This window comes from Enoplosus armatus, chromosome 20 (genome assembly GCF_043641665.1).
Source record: "Enoplosus armatus isolate fEnoArm2 chromosome 20, fEnoArm2.hap1, whole genome shotgun sequence".
Classification (NCBI taxonomy): domain Eukaryota; kingdom Metazoa; phylum Chordata; class Actinopteri; order Centrarchiformes; family Enoplosidae; genus Enoplosus; species Enoplosus armatus.
The window spans coordinates 15,700,876-15,725,615 of record NC_092199.1 but is presented as its reverse complement, the minus strand read 5'-3'; positions in this window follow the sequence as shown (position 1 = coordinate 15,725,615).

Here is a 24,740-nt window from a genome sequence, read left to right as displayed (position 1 = left end):
CACACACACACACACACTGAGGTCGCTCACATACCTTTAAATTCATCATTAACACAGTTAAGTCCACTATTAAGGAGTGAAAAAAGTTTTTCCTCGCCATGTGCTTGGGGTTTTGGCTTGTATTTTTGTGTGAAGTGTTCCACGCCGTGAACTTGATTTATTAATTTGTTCAGAGAGACTCACTGGATCATGTTGTCTTTTTTTTTTTTTTTTTTTTGCGGCTTTCTTTCTGCTTCCATTTTACATTCTGTATGGTTCCGGTAAGCAATAACAGGCCATCGTGTTCTTATTGCTCCAGTGAGTAGCAGGGTCTCTTAGCTTGGCAGTTATGAGGGAACTAGTCACACACACACACAAAACGGTGCACATGTACCCATAAAACACACAAACTCATGCATACAGGTATACAAAGATGCAGATTCACTGAATTATGCCACGCCATGTCTAGTTAGCGTGGTGAACCTTCTAAGTTCAACCTTCAAGTAAAATAAAAAAGAATAAAAGATTACTCATATACTATAAGACAACAGTTTGCCTAATACCAGTCAACTTAAACCTGCATTAATTGATGTTTTGGCCGCAGACACAGAGCAACATTAGCCTTTTATAACTAAGCCACTGGCCCTCAAAATGCCTGTGAACGTCCCTCGGTGGTTGTATATTTTGAGTTCTTCCCTTCCCATTACCTTACCCAATTTGCCTGTTAAGTTCCACAGCAAAACACACTGTGGCTCCTGTGGCTCGGCCCACTGAGGATTGACTCAAGCAGTGACTTAATTTCTGCCTCTCGAGAAATGTTTCTACATAAATGCAATGTACTTAACCCATACACACTATGAGAACATTGGGTCCTGATGTGCGCAGACATCACACACATGAAAAGCAGCAGTGTGCCGGCTGGTACTGGCGAAAGCCAGCAGCGGATGGTCACAGTGGCTATACACCATCCATCTAGCACATAAAGCAATCAGCACCAAGACTTTCACCAAGATGATTCAGTGGCACCGTATAGACCCGCCACTCCCTGCACTGCAGCATTCCCATTTAATATCCTAGTGTTCCAACAATAAGACAATAAGACTAACGGATACAATGATGTAATATACGTCAGCTTCAGTTTACCATGAGATACACTATAGCCTGCCATAAGTTTCCATACATTACAGAGAGGGAATTGATGCATTGGGAAAAAAGACGGGGAAAGAGACAGGGAGAACCGTGAGAGCGAGAGCTGCATCACACAGACAGCCAGTCAAGATGAGGAAAAACAGCTACTGAATACAGAGGTCCACCAATAATGGTTTTGTGTAGGCAGACCGAGAAGTTAGCATCACTATGGTTTGTTTGCCATGTCTGCTTGCTATATTGACACAGGTTTTACGTTATAAATCTTTATAACACTTCTTTCATTAGTTTTAAAGCAACTGGATATTAAAGAGTTAATCCAGTGCTATCTGTAAAAACGTAGAGGTACCATTTGCCTAATGCCATCAATATTCAAAGCCTCAAGACTTAAAAGCTTTGACATGTAAGTAGAGTGATTTAAAGATTCTGCAAAAACCTGCCGCAGTTTCTAAGACAATTTGGAAATTAAAATTTGTATGAGAAATTGTCCATATGACAGTATTTCTTCTTATGACCTTTCAGCTGAGGTGGCTTGAAACAAACTCACAGATTCAGCTTCAGCTGACTAGATGTGGTTTCCTAAAAACCAGCCAACTGCCACCTGAATATAAATACTTTAGATGATGTGCCACAGCCACGCTACATTTAACCTCAGCTGTTCTTGTCTTGGCTTTTTATCTCTTTGTCGATGATATAAAAACCAGTTAACTACCACATGTGGCCCGACAGTTATGCAAACGTAACGAGAGGTCATGACCTAGTCAATGATTAAGGTGGCAGGGACGTCCCACACATTAATAGGTTTACAGTGAACCAGAGTGACAATATGTAGAATAGAAATGGAGTGGAAGCGGTCAAAGTCAGAGGCAGTGACATGAGGAGCAGTGAGAATGCAGAAAAAGGCCTTTTTCACAGCAGACATATTGACTTGTCAAAAACAGGTGTAGCTAGCGCTGTAACTCATTACAGTAATGTGAATTTATGGTAACATGTAGCGTAAAGGATTACAATTTGAAATGAAGTAATTACATTAATCCCAGTAATTGTCCACTACTTAGACATTTTGTGGGTTTGGCTTGTTGTCTTACCAGGAGTTCAAGGGGAGGGTTGGTTCATCTCTGTGCGTTCAGTAGAGAGAGTGGCCCGGGATATGTTAGCTTGGCGCTAGCTAGGGCTGGCAGCTAGCCTCCACCAAAAGAGGACAAACACATCTTCTTCTTAACTCCAATGTTGTATTACGTACATATTTTGTCTACTTAGTTGGCTGCTGGTGAGGCTATAGTCAATGTTTTGTTCAGAGTTGGAAGAGTTGGAGCGTGAACTCTGTAGCTTCACTGTCGTCTGGACCGGCGCTAAGCTAACGCTCGATGTTCAGTAGCTGCCTCCAAACTGTAGACTGGTAGACTTCTAAACGTGTTAAATACGGAATATTATTTTTAAATGAGCAATAATTACTAAGTAATTGATTAAATTTTTTGCCCAACACTGATAGTAACATTAATAATGCTGAATTCCGTTTTTTTCCAGTGCCAGACTCACTGCGCATGCTAGCTCACCGGCTCACCAACATACCTTAAAGCGTGATCGTTAAGGCTTTATTAGTTGCACCTGTGCTTTTCCTGGTATAACAAGAGAAAATGTCTGCTGTGAAAAAGGCCTATGAACAGATAATTGTAAGGCAAATATTGGCACAGTGTAAAAATAAAAGTAAAAGTAGAACAAAAACATTATATATATATATATATAATACATATTTTCATGTTTATAAGCATTGTCAGCATCATCATAAAGGGGCTGTTAGATTGACACTAGCTCTTGGATATATTCTCATCTCTTGGATAGTGGATATTTTTCCATGCATTTCAACAAGCCTTATTTACAACAACAGAGACCCAATCATCATATTGTCAGATACAAAATCTCAATCTAAATCCTGACACTGGTTTTAGAAAACGTTAAACCTGCGATAACAGACGCCACATTTACCTACCATCGGTTGATATGGCACACTTGCTTATTTACAAGTCGATGCCGTTAACGTTAGCATTCCAACTCTTTAGCTGCTAAATGCTCCACTACGTTCACCAGCTGGTTGATAACTTTGTCCGTCTGCTGTTTGGTACTGAGCAGGTAGTGTAGACGTTTTTTTTCACTGGAAACAGACGCCTGCTGCGACAGAAAACGATGCCATGAGAGCCGTGAGAGTGAACCAAAACAGTAAAGTTGTGGGCCGGACAGCTAAACAATCAGCTAAGGCCCCCTCAAGCTGAGGGGAGCTGCGGATAACTTATTTCATTGTCAACACATTTTAATGGAGCTATAATCGTTACAAAATGCAGCAGCTTTGTATTCACCTAATAGGCCCATAAAAACTTCACTGGTGGTTTGTGCAGGGCGCACTAGTGGCCCGTGAGATCCTTCAGAAGTAAAGAGAATAATTGCCGTGTGATGCAGAGCGCTGAGGGTGATAGAGCGGTGAATATGAGTCACGCTGGTTTCCCCCTCAGTCATTATTCTGTCGTTGAAATTTCATTCGAAACCCAAGCGCGGTCCCGAAACAATCCAGACACTCATTCACATACAAGTTAATACCTTACTAATTATGGTCTACGCCCACTGTACGGACGGCACAAGTCACAGACAGGCTGTAAATGCTACATCATGTCCAGCAGCCGCCATTGTAGTCATGTATCCTGCATCTGTGCAGTTTCAAAGGATACCAGTTTGTAAAGGCAGAGACAGGGGTCCTTGTTACTGAATTAAAGTTGCCAATGAAGAGCATGTTTTGCAGATATTCGATATCTTCAAATTTGAACATTCTTATGCCAAAGTATCACATGTTTTGTTCTGTGTTTCCAACTACTCAGAGTTTCTTGGCAGAACTGAAAAGCCTCTGAAACTGCATTTATACCATTACACACCAAAAATCCCCACTGATATGAAAATAATAATACTCATATTCGCAATAGCAGTCTTGTATGCATGTGAGGATTTGTGAGGAAAATGTCACATTGCAATCAATTTAACTTTGCGCTTCCTGTGGGCTGGTTAAACCTGTACATCATGCAGTCAGCAAAGAAGCAAATAAATGGCTACATCTTTATGCATGACATATGAAATGTAGGTGGACATGTCAATGCATGCGTACGCTCAGGTTCTGAAGTCTGAGGACTCATAAAGTCTCCTTCCCCTTTCCTGCTTTCTCCTCTCCCATGACTGCAGCCAAACAGCAAGCCCTGTTGTTTATACAGTGATTTATTTTTTTCCTCTATAGTAGCACATGTCAAGATCACTCAACGCGATGTTGCAAACCCAAACATCCTATATTCCATAGTCGGAATTTTAAGAATTCAATTTTACCCTGCACGTTCTTCTGCAGGAAGCTGTGGCCTCGTCTCTCGGGGGTCACAGAGAGGAGTTTGTGGCTTCACCTTTGACCTCTGCTGCTAGTCTGACAAGCTGTCAGTCTGTCACGAAAGCACACATACGAGTGTTTAGTCTACACGCGCATACTTCACAACTTGCTGTAAATTCAGAAAAAAAATGTGCAAAACTGAGAAAAAGGAGACAGAGAAAGAGAGATATTGAAGACAGAGAGGTGGAAAAGAGAAGAAAGTAAAATGAATGAAAGAGAGACATTAGGGGGGCATTTTCTCTGCAGCCTGATTTAGGAGACGTTTCTTGGAGGACCTTTCAGAAAAGCTCTCATTCTTTTTCCTCTGAGAACTTGTCACTAACTCCCAGTTGTTTTCTTAAAGAAGTGATCCGCCAGAATACTTCATCGCAGCAATAACAGAATTACAGCTGACGTCAACAAGAATTGCACTTGAAGTATTGCTGGTGTGAGTTATTTGGGGTGTCGAAAGATTTGATTCTTCAAATGCAGTTTCCGTTTGGGATTTTCTTCTGTTCCTTTTTTCATACTTGACGTTAATGAAGGACATAAAACCAGCTGGAAATGCAAATGGGGGTGGCAGTTATTTCCGAGCAAATCCATTCATTTTTTCAAACTCTGAGTTTTACTGCCTCAGATGTCTCACTTAATTTTGAGGCTAACTTCAACAAATCAACATGCATGGTGATTTCAGATCATCTTCAGTGCAGTGGGCCTAGTTGACAGGGCCAAAGGCGCAAATGTTTTGGCCTACAGCTTCGGGACCTTTCAATGTTGAACATACACAGGACAGAAATAGTGATTTATGAGATGATGTGAGCCTACTGCTCAAGTTGATTTACAGCTGAGGTTTTTATGTTTACATTGTCAGGATGTAGCTAATGCTCTTACCCAGCGCAAGTAAGAAAAAACTAGTTTTTGTCTGGGATCGAGCCATCAACATTTCATTTACTTTATTTGTTTTTCTCACTGAAACTGCAATGTTTTCATCTCGAGTGGACACAGTTCTGCATCTCTTTGCCCTCTTCTATGTCTTTCCATGGACATAGTATGCAGCCATGCCGCCTACATTTCACAAGATGATGAGGTCCCACGCTTTGAACCAGCAGCAGATTACAGCATGTCCTTGGAATGCCCTTCATATCACACAGCGATAAAAACACCAGAGGTCTTACTAAAGAAGGCCGGCATCATGGCAGCATGGTAATAATATCAGGGAGAGAGTGTCAGAGAAAGGACATCTAATACAGTCCATTGATCATTTATTTTACTTTCACTCTGCATAGATTAACATGAAATTCGTTACCATGTTCCCCTGAGGATAAATTAGTTTTCATCTAGTGCCATCATCAGGTCATAATTCTAATTTGTTCAATACTTTGAGTTTAGGGCTACGTTAATAGCCTTAATAGCCTCAGCTTTACTTATTGCAAGTGTATAATGTTAGCATGTTGACACACTAAACTCCAGTAAGATGACTAACATGACAAATGTCATACTTGGTAAGCAGCAGCAGTTATTATAGTCATTGTGAGCATGTTAGCATAGCATGTAGCTCAAAGCACCACTCTGCCTCGCAGAGCTGTTAGCATGGCTGTAGACTCAGAGTGAAATGAGCCACAAGTATGTAAGAGGCAGCCATGATAAGAGCTGGTGGAATTCTCTAAATGCTAAGGAAAAAGTGCATCAGTGGCTCCTTTCTTATCTCCTTTAGCATTGGGCACACTGGACCACCCTTTACGAAAAGAAAGGAGACAATGCCGTCCCACAATTCCTTGCCTCTGCAACATTTAAAGCGACCACGGCAGACCCACATCAATAACATCCGCCTCCTCATAATTACGTAGTCCAGTGTATGTGCAGTCGATTCTCTTGGCACTGCGGTTGTCCTCACATCTTGTTGTTGTTCACATCTTTCTTTGACCTCGTGACATTTTCCATCAAGGTCAAGGAAGTTTAGGGAAAGCAGCTTTAGTCTTTACTTTCTCACTTTTCCCACTTTTTCTAGTTCCCTGTGATCTGCCCCACACATCCCTCTATCCATCCATCCCTTCTCCCACTCCTTCTTCTCTTCAACCCCCCCCCCCCCCGTCTCTCCATCTGCATTGTCCCAATTAGCATTCCCACTCAAGCATTAGGCCATCCCAGTGGTAATAACCGCAGACCCAAAAAGCAGCACTTTATGAGCTGTGACTCTGTCCGTCTCCGTCTCCAAGCCTGTTTAAAGTGTGATCAATGAGTAGTCACAAGTGATGCTGCAAAGGCCGCTAAACAAACTCTTTAAAGTTGGAGAGCAGCGGTCGAGGAGAGGGGGGTGGACAGAGCTGCTGACTTTCACTTGGTTGTGGATTGGAAAAAGCCTAAACAATATGATCGCCTGCTCTTTGATGAGCTTCCATTGGGGCGGAAAGTTTGCCTGATTGTAAAGTTTGACGCCTGACACTGGCTCCAGACACACCAGAGTCAGGCTTATTTTTACAGTAAAAATGACTCCTGTCAAAGACAATACAATTCAAAACCTTTATTTATGCAGGGACCACTTGTGCTCCCGTCTACACATCCACACGTGGGAGTTGCTGCGGCCCTGGAGATGAAGATCCCCACTTTACAAGCATCTTGAGACTTTTCTAGTGTCTCTCAGAAACTTTGCCAATTCACATCAGCAAACCTGTTGATCAGAAACCTGTTTCTCTGGACACACAGCACTCATAAATCTTGGTTAAATGCCAGCTGAAACATGGCCGTGACAACTGACAACAACGAGCATGACATCAGTCCCGGGACTGCAGTGATGCAACAACGGACGCGGTGACAGATGGCTACAAAGAGCCACCTATAGAAATGCTGTGCTGCTGGCACCTGTCAAGGAGGGGCCGGAGAGTGATGAAGTGGGAAAGAGGAGGAGGAGCTGGAGGAGCGATGGAGGGGTGGAAGGGCTTGGGTGAAAAACATGACAAGCTCTCAGCGAAACGGTGGTGACAGATAGGCCTTGCGCTGACAGCTCCAACACCGGGCCTCCTCCCAACTGTCCGTGGTGTGAGGCGATGAGGAAAACAAACACACACACTTAAACACACAACAACAGGAGAACAATCTGCACTTTAAGCAGCAGAGATTGGCATTTTCTGCTTTTGATGTGACAGATTTCACGTGCTATGACCGCCTTGACAAAATGTAGAAGTTGCAACGGTGCCGCTGAGTCTGAACCACTGTGTGATCGTATCGGTAGACAGGCAGACTTCTACAATGGCTAACAGCACCACGTGTAAGTCCAATCAGCTGTTTCTTACGGTAACTGGTAGAGCTGGGACGCTCTTCTTGTTGTATTTCCATAGACACGGTTTATTTTTCCATTAAGATTCTTGCCAAGTGCAGCTTTAACATGTTGTGGTCTCATTTAAAAACAGTTTTCAGTGACTGATGTACTCAAGTAATACAATATAACAAACTTCAGGGGTAAATTAATAACAGATACTGCCTTTTTTATTAGTGTGTGGGGGCACATTTGACTGAGTTAGTGGCGTGCTGATCGTGTTTGCATTTGCATCTCCAGATGCAGCTGAGTCAAGGGTAATAACACTGATCAATGTGTGTGTGTAAGTGTGTGTGTGTGTTTCCATTTGCATCCAGATGCTGCTGAGCGAACAGGAAACGTGGTGTTAACTGGAGTCTCGCTGCAGCGGCCCACAGGTTAAATGGTGTCACATTCAAAGGAAAAGGTTAAATGGAACCACATGGACACACACACACACACACACACAGACGCAAACAGATGCACATCACATTGTACACAAGAAAAGAAAATGCACAGGCGCTTTCTCTCACACAAGTTTTGGAACATACTGTGTACACATACAACACGTGTGTGCATGTAAAAATGCAGATGTTTCCTCTCCCTCTCTCTCGCACACACACACACACACAAACTGATACGCAGCATGCCATCATTAAATTCGATCACTTGCCCTCTCTCTGTGTCTCTCTATTGTCTGTTTAACAGGCTGGCTAAAGAGTGTGTGTGAGTGAGAGCGTGCATGTGTGTGTGTGTGTGTGTGTACACGCGCACTACAGCCCGGCAGCTGAAAAGCCTCCTCTGCTATGTATTAGTGGTTTTGTCAGGGCTGTGTGTTTGGCCACGTTGCCACGGTGACAGACCCTGTAGGCAAGCTTTGGGGCTACTCTGTTAGCGTTAGCACTGTTTGTGATGGCACCGAACAGAGAAAGGCCGAGCGGGGGAGGGAGCCAGAGGGAAAAAAAGAGGCAAGATACAGAGAGATACAGAGAATGCCAGACATGGTTTTCATCAGTCACTTCTTACTTTTTTCTGTAAAGTGCAGACAGAGCTGTTTCTGTGATGGCATGAAGCAACATCAGTGAGTTTTCATCAGTCAAGAACCTAAAATGTGTTTTTTGAGTCAATTTGCCACTTGTTGGGGTTGTTCTTGTGCACTCAGAGCCTATTAGTGATATTTCCAACATCAAATGAAGGACTCAGGAGGAGGAGTTTTGGCACCATAGTGTCTTTTAAGGGTGGTTTTCATCCCCCAAGGGGAAAAAACATTATTTTCCTCTATTTAGGAGGATTTAGCATTGCCAGGATGGTGCAGCCCGACAGCAGGTGGGCCTTAAATCACCACTTAATCTAGCTTGGTAAATATTTTCCCAGTTTATTTTGTGTTGCATACCGTAGCCAACTACCACTAACTATGAAGCAATTTTTAGGCAAGAAAAAAAAGACTTTAAAGAAATTATATGTGATCAAATATGTTTTAAAGGGGCACTTTGTACACATGATGAAAGCAGTTGTATGATGTCTGGAGGAGGTTTGTCAAGTTTGAGAAAATAAGTTATGTCGTGGGCTCGGAGACTACAAAGTCCTAATTGAAAACCTGCATCACAAACTGGGTGCATGGAGTTTGAAAGAGGTGGGTGTTGGATGAGTGATGGACAAAGTCAAGTTGCACTATGGGAAATGTAGTATCCAGTGTTTTTTCAGTCAGTCTCAGTCTCTCAGAATCTGACCTTTTTTTTTTTTTCTTTTTTTTTTTTACCTGTCTCTCGCAAGACCCCCAACTTTACTGAAGTGCAATGCTAAATCGCTGTAGTATCCCTTTAATAATGTAGATTTACAGTGCATCCAGAATCTCCCCTCCTCTAAGTATGTAAGATCGTTGTCACCTCCAGACGCAACTGGAAGGCTTGAAAAAAATCAGCCAAAACACGAGTGAGCATATGGAGAGCTCTGATGATGGTCAAATCTATTTTATTATCTGCTATACAGGAAACCAACCACTTCATTGTGGCACGTAAGAGATTTTGGGGGAAAATGTATGAGAAAATCATTCATTTCATTCTGTAAACTAAATCTTGTGAGGGAACTCTTCTCAGTGGGTCGCACCTATTTTAGTGGCTTCACTTTTCAAACTGCTAAACAACACACTTCCATTTGTTTATTTCTATTTGTACAGTATGTTAAGTAGGAATAAATCCCCCCACAGATTCCACTGAGGAGTGTGTATTTGGTTTGGCAATTGGTTTCCATTTATTTCATATATAAAACAGTCAGCATGCAGAGATTTATACCTGTTTGCTAAGTCATCCTGCCTTTAGCTTTTAGTCAAAGTTCCATTTAATGCAGTGGCAAGCTGGGGCTCCTTGCTGGTGCATTCAAGGACAAGTTGGCTGCTAAAAAGCACTGAGATGTTGGGGAAAAAAAAAAAAAACATCAGCTGACTATGGGCAAATATGCATGTTGTGAAAAGGATCATGTGAATCTGACGGCTAACTCAAATCCCAAATGTCAGAATCACAAAAACAGCTCCTGCTCGCAACTTACCGCATAATGATAACATGGGAAGAAAATCATGGTTTAGTCTTTTGGAAATTGTTGAGAGTCATGTAAAATACACATTTTATAGTTAATGGGATCAAAAGTTTCTTTACCCTTTAACATCCAATAAGTTTGTAAGATTTACTTATATGTCCAACAGTAGTGTACTTTTGTAATAATTACACGTAGGTGAAAAGTAACAAAGCACTGTACTGATGTACACTGTAGGTTTGAGGCATTTACTTGAGTATTTCCATTTCATGTAACTCTATACTCCTACAACTTTACATTTTAGACAGAAATGTACTTTTTACTCTACGACATTTATAAGGCGGCTGTACAAGTTAGTTTGCTTTGTTAGGGTTTTCAGTGCATATGAGTTGAGATCATAGACTGTATATAAAGAGGGACGACATGACCCCCTCCATGTATGGGCGGGACTTATGTGACGTTATTTGATGCTATAAAAAGGGGGCTGAGACATCGTGATTGACAGCCGTGAGGGACTGTGGTGTGCTCGCGATTGGGTTGGGCGGGTGTATGGGCGGGACCTCGATACCGCCGCTTCACTCGCCGATCACCACTACGCAGACTCTGGCTCCAAATGACGTTAGCTGCCGCCATTTTTGCACAATCGGAGGAAGCGGAGACGCGTTGTCCATCTTTATATACAGTCTGTGGTTGAGATGCATCAGCTTAAACTACCCAAGAGTGTATCATGTAATTAGGCTCAACACAACCTGCAGCTAAATGAAAACGCTACTTACACATTAGCACAAATAATTCAACATTTTCAAAGGAACTGTGTTCACTATTAGTGCCTTTGAAACCTGTTTTAATAAGTGATATTACTGCAAAGACATTATGAATGCTTATCATATTAATCATATTATATATCCTTAGCCACTGTATGCGAGGTCCTGTTACAGTGTGTAGAAATACACACTTATGTCACTCCAGGAGGTATCAACATTGTCTATCACTAAGGCAAAAACACTTAATAATAGGTGAATCAAATCTCTCTGTGAGGATATAAAATGATAGTTTAAATGCATACATTTGCACATTTCAGGTTTTAAAGCCCCTGCTCACTGATTGGTGCACCCACACCGGTGTTAGACCTCTTGTGGGGGAGTGTGCAAAATGTGCTTTGATTGCCATCTCCCTCACTCTCCGGTTGCACATGTTAAGGTGGCAAAACTTACACTTCATCACGCTTATTGCTGTGTTAAGATCGGTGGCCTCTCCAGCAGAGTCAGTCAGTTAAAAACACGCGTGGGTGTGCAGAGCCTTTAGTGTTCAACAGCAAAATGTGTCTGATGTTATGAATCATCAATGACCAGCCAAATAACCTAACCAAGTCATCAATATGTGCTCTGGTGAATCATTAACCCTTGCAGCCAAGTTTGAAAGCAAAGTATACACATTTTTTTTTCCATACAGTACACAGCTTGTGGTGCAAGTTTGCTTAGGAGAGCAATGCCAGAGTGGCAGCTGTTTTTTTAATGGTTGGTTACAACATGAATGTATGTGCAAAATATTCTTATTCATATTATTAGTATTTGAGACCATCACAGAGCAATATGCTGCACGATTGTCACACTGGAATTATTTTCTCCAGTTAGACATTTTTGCAAGTCATGTTATCGTACAAGTGCAGCTTATTTTGGCAGGTTTTCATTTCCTGAATCCCGTGTGGGAGACGTGCTGTGCATGTGTATGTTAGATCACGACACGTTAGCAGGTGAAACGTCCTCTGCTGTAGTTTCATTAAGATGAATGCGATTCCAGGGAAGTTGAGGAGTTGTGGGAAAAACTGTTATCTGACAAGAACTGGAGGGTCTGAGGGGAGAGGAAATCCAGAGAGCACACACACACACACACACACACACACACACACACAGAGAACATTTAAATTGTAAGCAAACACATAGCCATTACACAAATATAGACACATAGGCATTCCCCACTTGCACACACATACTGGTGCACATGCACAAGTACACTGAAGTCATTCTACTCAACACATACAAATTCACTACAAACACATGTACACACACACACACACGCCGTGGGATCCTTGTCGCACATATCCAAAACACTAACCACACTGTTTACCCACCTACGCTCAACTGTAGCTTGTTACCACGACAACGCCAGCAGCCATAACTCCCTATATTGACTGAAACGATCATTAATCTTTTCAAGTCTCTCCCAGTGGACCAGTAATGATATGTTAGTATTCCAACCTCCTCGTACCACAGCGTTGCTGGACTATCACCCACCAAATGAAAATATGAGGCAACAGTATGCTGGAGACATGGAGAGAGAGGGAGGTTTGGGACCAGGAGGTTGCCAGTTTGAATCCCGGAACAGCGGGGAAACTGTGACTGCGGATAGAGCATGCAAAATGCTGCTCTTTCCTGGCAGTCGATATTATGTTGCATTATAGATTTTTAGAATTTAGTGTTTTGAGCTATCTGATCTTGTACAACGTGATCTTCTTTTGTTGCCTCGATTTTTTGTCATACTGCATATTGGGTAAATTTGATGACAAAACGTTGTGTATTTTATCATCAATTTTCAAAAGTGTTGGACACTTAATGGCCCAAGAAATAACTGTGGTATATTGGTCACGGTGGGTGACCAACATACCACAGTTGTTTCCACCCACTTGACAAGATTACAAAACAAGGGTGATGTCATTGCTTTCTCAAAAAGTACCAATTTTGAGTGTTTTAATTTCACCAATTTATATGATGAATATGTTATTGACAATGACTTGAATTTGATGCCCACATAATGGCAGGAGCCATGTCTGAAGAATTCAAAATACTCATCGCGGCCAAACCTCTCTCTGTGAAGCTCCGAGCCTGACGCTTGTCCCATTAGCCACATGGTCGAGTTTGGCAGCGCCAACACTAGCATTGTCATGGTAAAATTCCCCATTTCATGCAGAAGAGATGCAGTACGTACATTCGCCTTACCGGGTATGTACTGCATCATTTCATCAGTACTTTTTAAGAAGCTGAAAATGATTTAACCTTCTCTTCATTAATAACATCTTGGGAACAAACCCAGTTCCGTTTGACCCAAAAAAAAAGCCCGCTAACCCTGCCGCTAAGGAATCCGTCAAGTCACTCTGGCGGACTTTTATTCCACCGCTTCACCTCACCGCTCCGATCTTGCAACTCAAAACAAACCGCTCATAGCATATCGAACATACCCGAGGCCGCATTCTCTATTCTCTTGCGCCGCCTGATCGACCGCAGTGGCGTGTTTGTTTTGCTTGCACGCTAGGCAAAGGCTAAGATAAATATACAGCATGGGGGAAGCTACGTGTGATGGGTTATTAATGCGGCATTTTTATGACGGACAAATATGTCTTGTTGCAGGGTGGGGGTGGCAGAGGTTGGGGCGGGTTGTGTAATAAGCACATTTTCATCTAACCATAATGGCTTTGGGCTGAGTGAGAGGACAGGGGAGGGGAGAGAAGGCGAAGGGCAGGCAATGTGAGTAAATTAAAACCTCCATCTCAGTTCCCGGTCTTGGCGCTAAAGTAAAAATGATTGTTACATGTTTATCTAAGACCATTGTATCGGATACATTGGAGTATATTTGGCATTGAGGGCAATTTTTTTTACAGGCTGCCTCTCTCCTATAAAGCAGCACTCCCTCTATTCTTTTCTTGTCCGGCTTTATCAAACGCACAAGAGCATAAAAGAGTGTGGAAGTCAAATCCCCAACTCAAACTGTGTGCGATATTAGCTATTGGTGAGCCTATGGGGGCCTGTAATCTCAATGTCCATATGACTTCACAGGCTAGGAACTCGCTGGTTCTGCAGCTCATGCAGTCTTCACAGAGCCTGTGTAAACAGTCAAAGGATAAGCAGGGTGACTCTGCGCCCAAGTGTTTATGGACTCGCATGTGTCCATGCACCGGTGTTTGGTGCGCGCACACATGCGCACGCAGGTCCAGTGAGGTCAAGTGAGTTTTGAAAGAAGGATTGTCGAGTGCTTAAAAGAAAACGGAGGCATAGAAAGTAGACAGTGTGTTTCAGAAGAGGGTTAAAGGATTCAGTTCTTTTGATTTTCCCTCACTGTTTACACCTGCTCGCTGCCATGACAACACCAGCCCTTTTTACTGTCCATTTCAAGTGTGTTGATTTCCATTGATTTATATATTTCTTTCGCCATTTTGTTTCATCAGTTGCGTTTTTTACTGCAAAGCACTTTGTGTGTTAACTGTGTTAAGAAAAGTCCCATATTAATAAAGTTCATTATTATTATATGCAGACATGCAGTGCTTGCATCTGGCTGGTGTTCTGTAACAATACAGGCTATTGTATTAGCTTAGATACTGCTGTGCATGATCAGAGGAATAGCTGTCTAGCCTCGGCTACTGTCCTTGACAACTATCTGTAGGAGGGGAGTTTAATACCTTGAACTGGATGTGAGAGTGTGTGTGTGTGTGTGTGTGTGTGTGTGTGTGTGTGTGTGTGTGTGTGTGTGTTCACTTGTGAGGGATAACTACCTTCATACACATAATGTAGTACAATACAAGCTGGCATTGGGGCTGATGCTAGCTAGCCAATTCATATTTTAGCTAAATGGGTTTCCAGGAGCCATTGTTGCCAGTCGATTTGTGACAGAACTGCAGGAGCCCAAGTAAAACAATTGGTTGTCAAATTAAACCTGCATTCATTTTTTTGGCCACTTGGGGGCAGCGTAACAAGCTGTAAACAACATTAATACATTATCATGTAAGCTTTTCTGGGATACATGTTAGCTAGCAGTAGCTAGCACCTAACCAGCAGACACTAAGCAACATTAGCATTCATTAGAAGCCGTGTTTCTGGACACCAGGAAAACATAAGTCCTATATTTACTCTCCTTTTCGACCTGCTTTGGTCTCAACTGACCTCTGCGGGCAATATGTGGCCCTTTAGCTGTTCACCAGTTAATCACTAACTTTGTGCGTTTGTGCTTTTCTCTTCTCTACACATACAGATATATATATATATACATATATATATTTATAGAGAGAGAGAGAGAGAGAAAGGAAGAGAGAAATTGGGACAGGCAGTATCTCGTTTCTCTCTATTGGAACTGGTCTCTTTTTTTCCCCCATCCTCACTCTCCCCCTCCCCCTCCTTCTCCCTCTGACGTCAAACTCAACAGCAGTGAAACACACAGCTGGATGTGGAAGCCTTACAAAACTTAATAACACATGTCAAGAGTCCCTTACCCAAAACCAGTTGTGTAACACCGGTGGATCACATTATGCTTCTATTTTTGCACTGCTTTGGCTGCGGTCAGTCTATTACACAACAAAACCCACCCTTATTTTCATTTTGCTAAAGTTTTACCTCTATATATATATATATACTCTCAGACGCTGTGTGTTACCTCCGTACCTCTGCAATACAGATGATTCACCTTTTTAGGCTGAGAAATGTTTTAGGTGAAGTTACATATAGTGCAGTAAGTTGTCAAATGAACACAAGTTATAGTATAAAACCATTCCTGTTGCAGTGATGCATAGAAATACAGCATTTTATGCTCTTACTAAGTCTGCAGTATATCCAATCTGAGGACAAGTGAAGTGTCCACAAATATTGTGTCGTTTGGCTTTTTAGCCAATTTCATGGATTCGTTGTTCATTTTTAAATGAATTACAGTTATGCGTCCCAGTTTTGGTAAATCAGAGGCCCCTGACGACATGAAATTAAATGAGAAAACCCCTGATTTCTATTTCAGTTGAAAAGTAAGCTCTCCTGTGTTAAGTTATGGCTAATTCAAAGCGACCACTTCCTGCTGGTCTTGCTGGTTTCACATTAAATGAATATATGCTCTTTTATTGTAACTGAGGATCGCACCACCTACAGGCACTTTTTTCAAAGGATCAGTATTAAAGAAACAGCCACGATGCATTGGTTATGAGGATCTGAATTTTTCCCCCTGAATGGTAGATCTTGGCTTATACTTGCCTGGCTTGAGTGATAGATCCCTGTAACACTCAGCTGTGGTGGCTAACACTTGCTTGCCTCAACTTGCAGACAGACCTTATAACCATGTTTTTGGTCAAAAATAGTGTGTTGCTTGAACGGTGTCTTCTTAGATTCAACCCTTAAAGCAGCAGCAAGGTGAGGACCTTTCATTTGAAGGAGCTCTTTGACCTCTGGGAAAGATGTGGGAAGCTTGCTGTATGTTTATGCTCTAAAACCCTGAATGAAATAGCCCATTGACCAGCATTTTTACATTGTCTTATATCATTTCTGTGCCTCTTCCACCTGCTGTACGCTGTAGACAGGAAGTGAGCACTTCAAAAGACGAGAAACGAGAGGAGGAGCAGAGCTTTCCAGGATGCTCGCTGGGTGAGAGAGTTTTTCCTTTTCATCCCAGGAATAGAGGGGATAGCAGCTATTTGCCAGGGGACGCTTTGAGGATCTTGCCAAGGCATACGGAGATCAGAGAGAGATGAGTCTTGGGTCAGAAGAAAGGGAAAGGAACCTCCATGGTGGGATCTGACCTGAACCTCCTCACGGACTCGTGTTACTTCTTCCAAAATGGAAAAATGCCACTGTAGCAGATGGTTTCCTTCAAAGCATATGAAGATGAAGGCAGTTCGGCTTTCATTTCCTCCAACACTATAATCAATTAGAAATTTAAGAAATGACCCCTGCCTGCACTATGTAATGGTCCTCGAATGCCCATGCATCATTAGATGTTGAGAGATCCTTCAGATAGATCTGCTGTACATCTTTGTAGAGTGAGTAGAAAGGTTGTGGACCTGGTGTTGTAACTGACACTGACTAAAAATGAACCAACCAATTGACCAACTAAAACCTTCTTTTAAGCTGAAAACTAAATGTAAAACTTAATAAAATAACATAATATCATTAAAGATACAGTCCTATCTCCATTTCCCGGTTTTGTTGACCAATTTAATATTATTAATACTTTCAAATATTTTCTTACAACCAAGACAAATTTCTCCACTACAGTATAAAAAGTGTACTCAGATCTACATACCGTGCAAAGGAGCCAGCAGGATGGGACAAGAACAATCTATGCCTTATGGCTGTCTTATCTATTACCCCCCACATGCATGCGCATATCTCGTGGAGCGTCCACCTCAGATCATCATCGACAACTCCCAGGTGCAGTATTCGGGGTTGGACTCCACAGCCGTGTTGCAGGGTTACATGTCGTCGTCAGTGGATGTCAATCGGCTGCCGGACTATACAGAGAAGCTGGGCTCTGCCCTGGGGCGTCTAGAGTCGGTTCCTAATGCTGTGGGACTCGGGGCCCTGATCATCTCCATGATACTGGAGCTGGTCCTGGGTAAAAAAGATTGAGCACCGGAGACATTCTGCGCAGGGTGTTCGCCTCAGAGAAGGCCTCAGAGAAGGCCTCAGAGATCCGAGACCTGATGGATGAGTAAGTGAGGCGTCTGACGCTCAACCTGAGGAACCCACAGCTTCAGCTGGAAGACACCCGGAGGATGGAGGCCATGCTGAGCACCCAACTCACACGGCTCAAGGTATTCGACCACAGTTCATTTCATGTATCATCACTGATCTGGGAATGTGGGTAAAATGTGCTCCACAGGGAGCTGCATGAAGACTGTTAAAATAAAAAAATAAAAACTACATTCCATAGCATGCTAAAATAGCTATTGTGTTCATTCTTGTACACACCTCATTTGGCCAAATTATAATATATTGTAATATGTGATAGAATTGTCCTTTCCAAGTGCATGAGGTGGTTATTTTGCACTCTTTTGCACTTCCCTTCTGCTTCATCTTTGTTTCAATGCAGAACTTCATGCTTAAAGATGGACACATGTCACCCAGAGCTCTCAGTCACTGGGTGAATGGAGCCGCCTTCCACACCCAAATGCTGATCCACCAGGCTCGTCTGGAGGGCGGGGACGGATTCAGAGCCACCGCTGCTGTGGACCTGTACGAGCGTGACCTCAACCTGCTGAGCGATAACTACAGGACCCACGTGGCTGACTTCTCCAGACCGGTGCAAACCAACGGGCAAGACATCTCTGATAATCTGAAATGTAACGTGGAGTTGGACGGGCCAAAGCAGTATTTTACGGGTATTAAAAGAGACATTCAAGCCCTTGTACACACAACACTTACTGTCGTAGTCAGTTCCTGAAATATCAATGGGATATCGAATGTGTTTCAGTAAGGGTGATCAAAGCATCCTCTGATATGAAAATGAACAAAAATATTATGACCACATGTACATGTACATTCCTACAAACACATACAGTAATACTTAATTAATATATCCTCTACTATCTAACTCTCAGCTGATTTCTAATTCTAAAGCCATATTTCTTGAATGAATTTGCTATGTTTTACTTTGTAATCACAGCTTGTGTTGAACTTTATCTCCTGTTCATTTGCAAGATTGACTAAATGTGATATGTCATTATCACAGCGTACTATTTAAACTAAATTGTTCTGTATGTTCTGTTGCCCAATGTGTGTCCTTTTTTTAAATGACCTTTTCAAAGTGTGTCACGTTTTTGTTTTGTCACAATGCATTTCACTAATAAATTATAGAGATGGTTAAATTGCATTGATTGTGTTTGTTTTCGATGAGACACTGGCGGAGAAGGCAGACATGCATGAGCCAAAACGTTGATTAAGGGAGCACGAATGCACACAGTAGCATGCCATAATCTCTGGACAATGTTTGATGGGGCTAAATGTTCCACTATGATCACCAAGTAGTCGCTAACTTTGTCTGCTGTTTGAGGCATAACAGGTGGAGTACAGTGGGATTACCACAACTGTTAAGCTGTCAGACTGAAGTAACAGTAAAGTTGCGGGTCTGAAAAACCAAAAAAAAATATTTAAAGACACTAAAGCGGAACATAGAGCTGAGAGGAAGTGCATAGTTGGGAGAATAGCAGCTTTAAACACTTGATTTTGTAGTTATGGAGGAATTTATGTAATTTTGTGTTTGCTTTATTATTTTCTGACACAGTAAGATACTGAATATGTGCATTAATGGTTATTTTAACTGGACAGTAGTTTTTAATACACAAAAACAAACACGCACACACGCATGCACATGCGCACGTGCACACACACATGCACGCACACACACACACACAGACATTAGAATGTTGGGCGACATAGAAGCTAACATGAAAGCCAACAGTGGCTTTCATGTTAGTCAGTTCTAGAATGTTTAAAGTTTATAAAGGGACACGTCTCGAGATATACGTATTTCAGTGCTCATCAGACCTTCAACCTGACTGCAACGAGAACAACTGCGAAAACAGCGAATCGTCTTTCACGTTTGGACTAACGGCTCCAAAAAACACAACAAGCACATCCAGCGAAATGGCAGTGAACAGAACAGCTAGTAAGTTGAATAATTCCGCTGTTATATTTCTGTGTGGACACCAGACTTTACCACCATGGGTGATCCAACACTTTACAGTAGAGTTACTAACATGTTAACCACTTCAAAACAGTATAAGAAACATTTAAGAAGTTTGTTTATTCAAAGAAAACTTTTCTCTGATGAAAAATGTTTGTGCACAGTGTTGCACATGTTATGTTGGACTGTACAAACATGGCTTCATATTCTAACCATATCTTCTGCTCTCCTTCTTCCTCACAGACGACCTCCAGATCTTTAAAGGGAGCTCACTTGGAAAGTGCCACAAGGTGGAGGCCTTCCTCGGAGAGGGCGGCTTTGGTTTTGTAACCAAATGCCGCAACACTGAAACGGACAAGAAGGTGGCCATCAAAGTCAATAAGAATCACCCCGATGTCGTCCGGCAGGCGAGGGGGGAGATCGCCATCCTGAAGAAGCTGCGGTGCCTGGATCCAGACACCTGCAATATCGTGAGGTGGAATGGCTTTTTCTTTGACAAGGCTCACATCTGCCTCAACTTCGAACTCCTGGATCAAAGCCTGTACGCTTACATGGCGTCACAACACAAGTGGGGTCTTCCCATGACAGAGCTGCGACCAGTAATAAACCAGCTGGCCATAGCCCTGTCCCACCTGAGGTCCCTGGGAATTGTACATGCAGACCTCAAACCTGACAATGTCATGGTTGTGGACCGCCAGCAGCAGCCACTGAAAGTCAAATTGATTGACTTTGGCCTGGCGTGTCCAGTGTCTGCTGTTCAGCCTGGTGTGTGTGTGCAGACCACCTGGTACAGAGCACCAGAGGTCATGCTGCACATTCCTTTTAATGAGGCCATAGATATGTGGTCTCTGGGCCTGGTAGCTGCAGAACTGGCTACTGGGCACCCACTCTATCCTGGGGAGATGGACTATGATATGCTCAACTTCATCATAGATACTCAGGGCCAGCCAGCAGACTATGTGCTGGACAAGGGGATGGGTACAGACTACTATTTTTACAAACAAAAGAACGGCCAGCAGCGCTGGAGATTTAAGACGCCAGAGGAGTTTGCGTACGAGACGGGGTTCTACGCTACAGAAACGAGACGCGTCACGTTCAAGAGTCTTGATAACCTTGAGCAGTTGATGGACATCTACAGAGGACAGCACAGTGAACACCCACTGCTTGTGGACCTGGTCAAGAGGATGCTGCAGCTGGATGCTGACCAGCGCATCAAACCCCTGGAGGTTCTGCAGCATCCATTCTTCACACAAAGACTTCCTCAAAGCTCCCGTCCCGACGTCTGCAATAATATGACAGACACAGAAGAAACACCAGACGTCGGTCAGCAGTCTTCAAGCTGCCGGACTGCAGGACCAGAGATCATTCGTGGCAAAGTGGCTCAAAGACTCCCTCAAAGCTCCCGTCCCGATGTCTGCAGTAATATGACAGACACAGAAGAAACACCAGAAGTCGGTCAGCAGTCTTCAAGCTGCCAGACTGCAGGACCAGAGATCATTCGTGGCAAAGTGGCTCGAAGACTCCCTCAAAGCTCTCGTCCCGACTTCTGCATTGACATGACGGCCATAGAAGATGAAACACCAGAAGTCGGTCAGCAGCCTTCCTGGTACCAGACAGAAGGACCAGAGATCAATCGGCACAGAGTGGCTCAAAGACTCCCTCAAAGCTCGCGTCCCGACATCTGCAGTAATATGACAGACACAGAAGAAACACCAGAAGTCGGTCAGCAGTCTTCAAGCTGTCAGACTGCAGGACCAGAGATCATTCATGGCAAAGTGGCTCAAAGACTCCCTCAAAGCTCCCGTCCCGACTTCTGCATTGACATGACGGCCATAGAAGAGGAAACACCAGAAGTCGGTCAGCAGCCTTCCTGGTACCAGACAGAAGGACCAGAGATCAATCGGCACAGAGTGGCTCAAAGACTCCCTCAAAGCTCGCGTCCCGACATCTGCAGTAATATGACAGACACAGAAGAAACACCAGAAGTCGGTCAGCAGTCTTCAAGCTGCCAGACTGCAGGACCAGAGATCATTCGTGGCAAAGTGGCTCAAAGACTCCCTCAAAGCTCCCGTCCCGACGTCTGCAGTAATATGACAGACACAGAAGAAACACCAGAAGTCGGTCAGCAGCCTTCAAGCTGTCAGACTGCAGGACCAGAGATCATTTGTGGCAAAGTGGCTCGAAGACTCCCTCAAAGCTCCCGTCCCGACTTCTGCATTGACATGACGGCCATAGAAGATGAAACACCAGAAGTCGGTCAGCAGCCTTCCTGGTACCAGACAGAAGGACCAGAGATCAATCGGCACAGAGTGGCTCAAAGACTCCCTCAAAGCTCCCGTCCCGACTTCTGCATTGACATGACGGCCATAGAAGATGAAACACCAGAAGTCGGTCAGCAGCCTTCCTGGTACCAGACAGAAGGACCAGAGATCAATCGGCACAGAGTGGCTCAAAGACTCCCTCAAAGCTCGCGTCCCGACATCTGCAGTAATATGACAGACACAGAAGAAACACCAGAAGTTGGTCAGCAGTCTTCAAGCTGCCAGACTGCAGAACCAGAGATCATTCGTGGCAAAGTGCCTCGAAGACTCCCTCAAAGCTCCCGTCCCGACTTCTGCATTGACATGACGGCCATAGAAGAGGAAACACCAGAAGTCGGTCAGCAGCCTTCCTGGTACCAGACAGAAGGACCAGAGATCAATCGGCACAGAGTGGCTCAAAGACTCCCTCAAAGCTCCCGTCCCGACTTCTGCATTGACATGACAGACATTGAAGAGGTGGTCGTCCAGCCTGAAACCACCACTGAGAACAACGGCTGGTTCAGGCGCTTTGTCAGAAGAATTACAGAGACCTTCTACAACTACTTCTCCATATAAGCACGAGCAGCCGTCAACACCTGCAGTTTGATAGATGGATCAATATTTCTCATTCATTATTAACTAAAAACAATGATATCATAATAATATAATAATAATATAATATAAAAAGAATTTTAAAATTATAATATAATAACATAATATAATTTCGTAATGTAAAAATTATTTAATAATTTAATATATAATTTAATAATTTAATATATAATTAATTTAATAATTTAATATATAATTTAATATATAATTAATTTAATAATTTAATATTTATAATATATATTAATAATTTTATACTAAACTTTTGTAAAAAAAAAAAAAAAACCCTAACCCTATATATATGTAATCATAATAACAAAATAAAATTATATCAGAATTCATGTACAGGTGTCTCTCAGATGTTTGTCACAGCCTAATTTCTGGGTTGCGACTCTTTGTTCTATCTCTGTATTTGATGCTCATGCCTGTTTCCTGAAGGGGACTAAAGATTGGTTTTATTCAACATCTTTTTATTTTAAAATGTATAATTAATATAAATGTTTTTCATGTAAAAATACAAAAATTGTTCAGCATCTGAAATCTTGATGTTTTGAAGGTATGTGTAATAACAATACAACATGTTATTTTTAGTCAAACGTCATTTGAATTAATAATCTATAAAACTCTTGGAGAGGTCCCTTCAGAGGTTTTGTTCCTCGGTTTTTCATTTTACAGCTGATTATGGCTTCTGAGCAGACTTTCTTTCCACAGCGACGAAATCTGCAAATGAACTTTACGATGAATTTTAATGTTAATATTACACCCAGTAAGAATATGAGGTCCGCATTTATTCATTTTCTGTTTAAAAAGTGAAAAGTTTCTTACTTCACATCGTGTCATGTTGGTCCTCTGTCTTGCCTTTCTGACATCTGGACATTTATATGTCAAAACTTGACATTTATTGGTTAAATACAATCTACTTAGTTTAAAACAGCGCATTTCCATTTGCCTCTATTCTGATTCAGCCGCGAACATAACACATATATACATCAGAAGGCGTGTTTCCATGTTTTCTCTCATTATCATACAAGTTTATGAGATAACAAGGTTTTAAGGTTAGATTAGAAGTTGTGAAATGATTTGAAGCTTTTTAGCTGACAAATGGATCTCATTACGCTGGCTTAATAACAAAGGAAGAGTCGATTTAATATAGTTGATTATTAGATTACAGTTACTGCTAGAGTGCTGATGTAGTTAAGGAGAGCACACCTACTCACCTGTTGTGTATGATTTAACTTTAAATCCACCCTGTGTCCGAGGAATTCCATTGACTAATTTGCAACAGTAAATATATTTAAAAGAAAAGGGAATGCAGCCCAGATCACTTTGTTAACCCATTGCACAGGTTTGGCAATTGGAGCTTTGGCCAGGTTAACCTGTTCTGTTTATTATGTGGCCCAGAGACTCAAAACCCAAACGGTACTAATATATTGGAATAATACTACCTGGACATATGATTTCTGTGTGTCAATACATTTGAGGTATTTTGATGGAAACACCACTTTATATAGGAAATATGCACCACGGCAGCACAATAGGAATTAAAATAATAGAGGTCTTAAACTATATTTTGACACAGAGCTAAGACAGAGCCACAGAATTAGAAAGTGATGCAGGGTCCACTTGAAGCCCCCAGTTGATATTGTACTTTAATGGTGATCATTCCCTCACAAAGAACACAGAGGGAGCTGCGGAAACTTTTATCAGTGTCGGCCCGTTGTGGATAAACCCAAAAATACTGGCTGGGTTTCAAAGCTCCAAATGTTAAATTGCCAAACGTCTTGTGCCTTGCCCCTGAAGCCAGAGTGCTGGTGTTGGATTTAGTGCTCAGGTGGCAAGAGAGAGTTAATCCACGACTGAGGGTATGAAACAGCAGAGGACCGTCCCACTCTGAGCGGTCCAACTCTGACTTATCGCACTCCAATGTCTAACAATGCAGGAAACAAGCCCAAGCCGGATCCAACTGCCTCTGTTACATTAACCACTTATGCCATAGACTCTAATCCCACTGTGTGTATGTGTGTGTGTGTGTGTGTGTGTGTGTGATGGAGGGGATTTGAGAGCGACG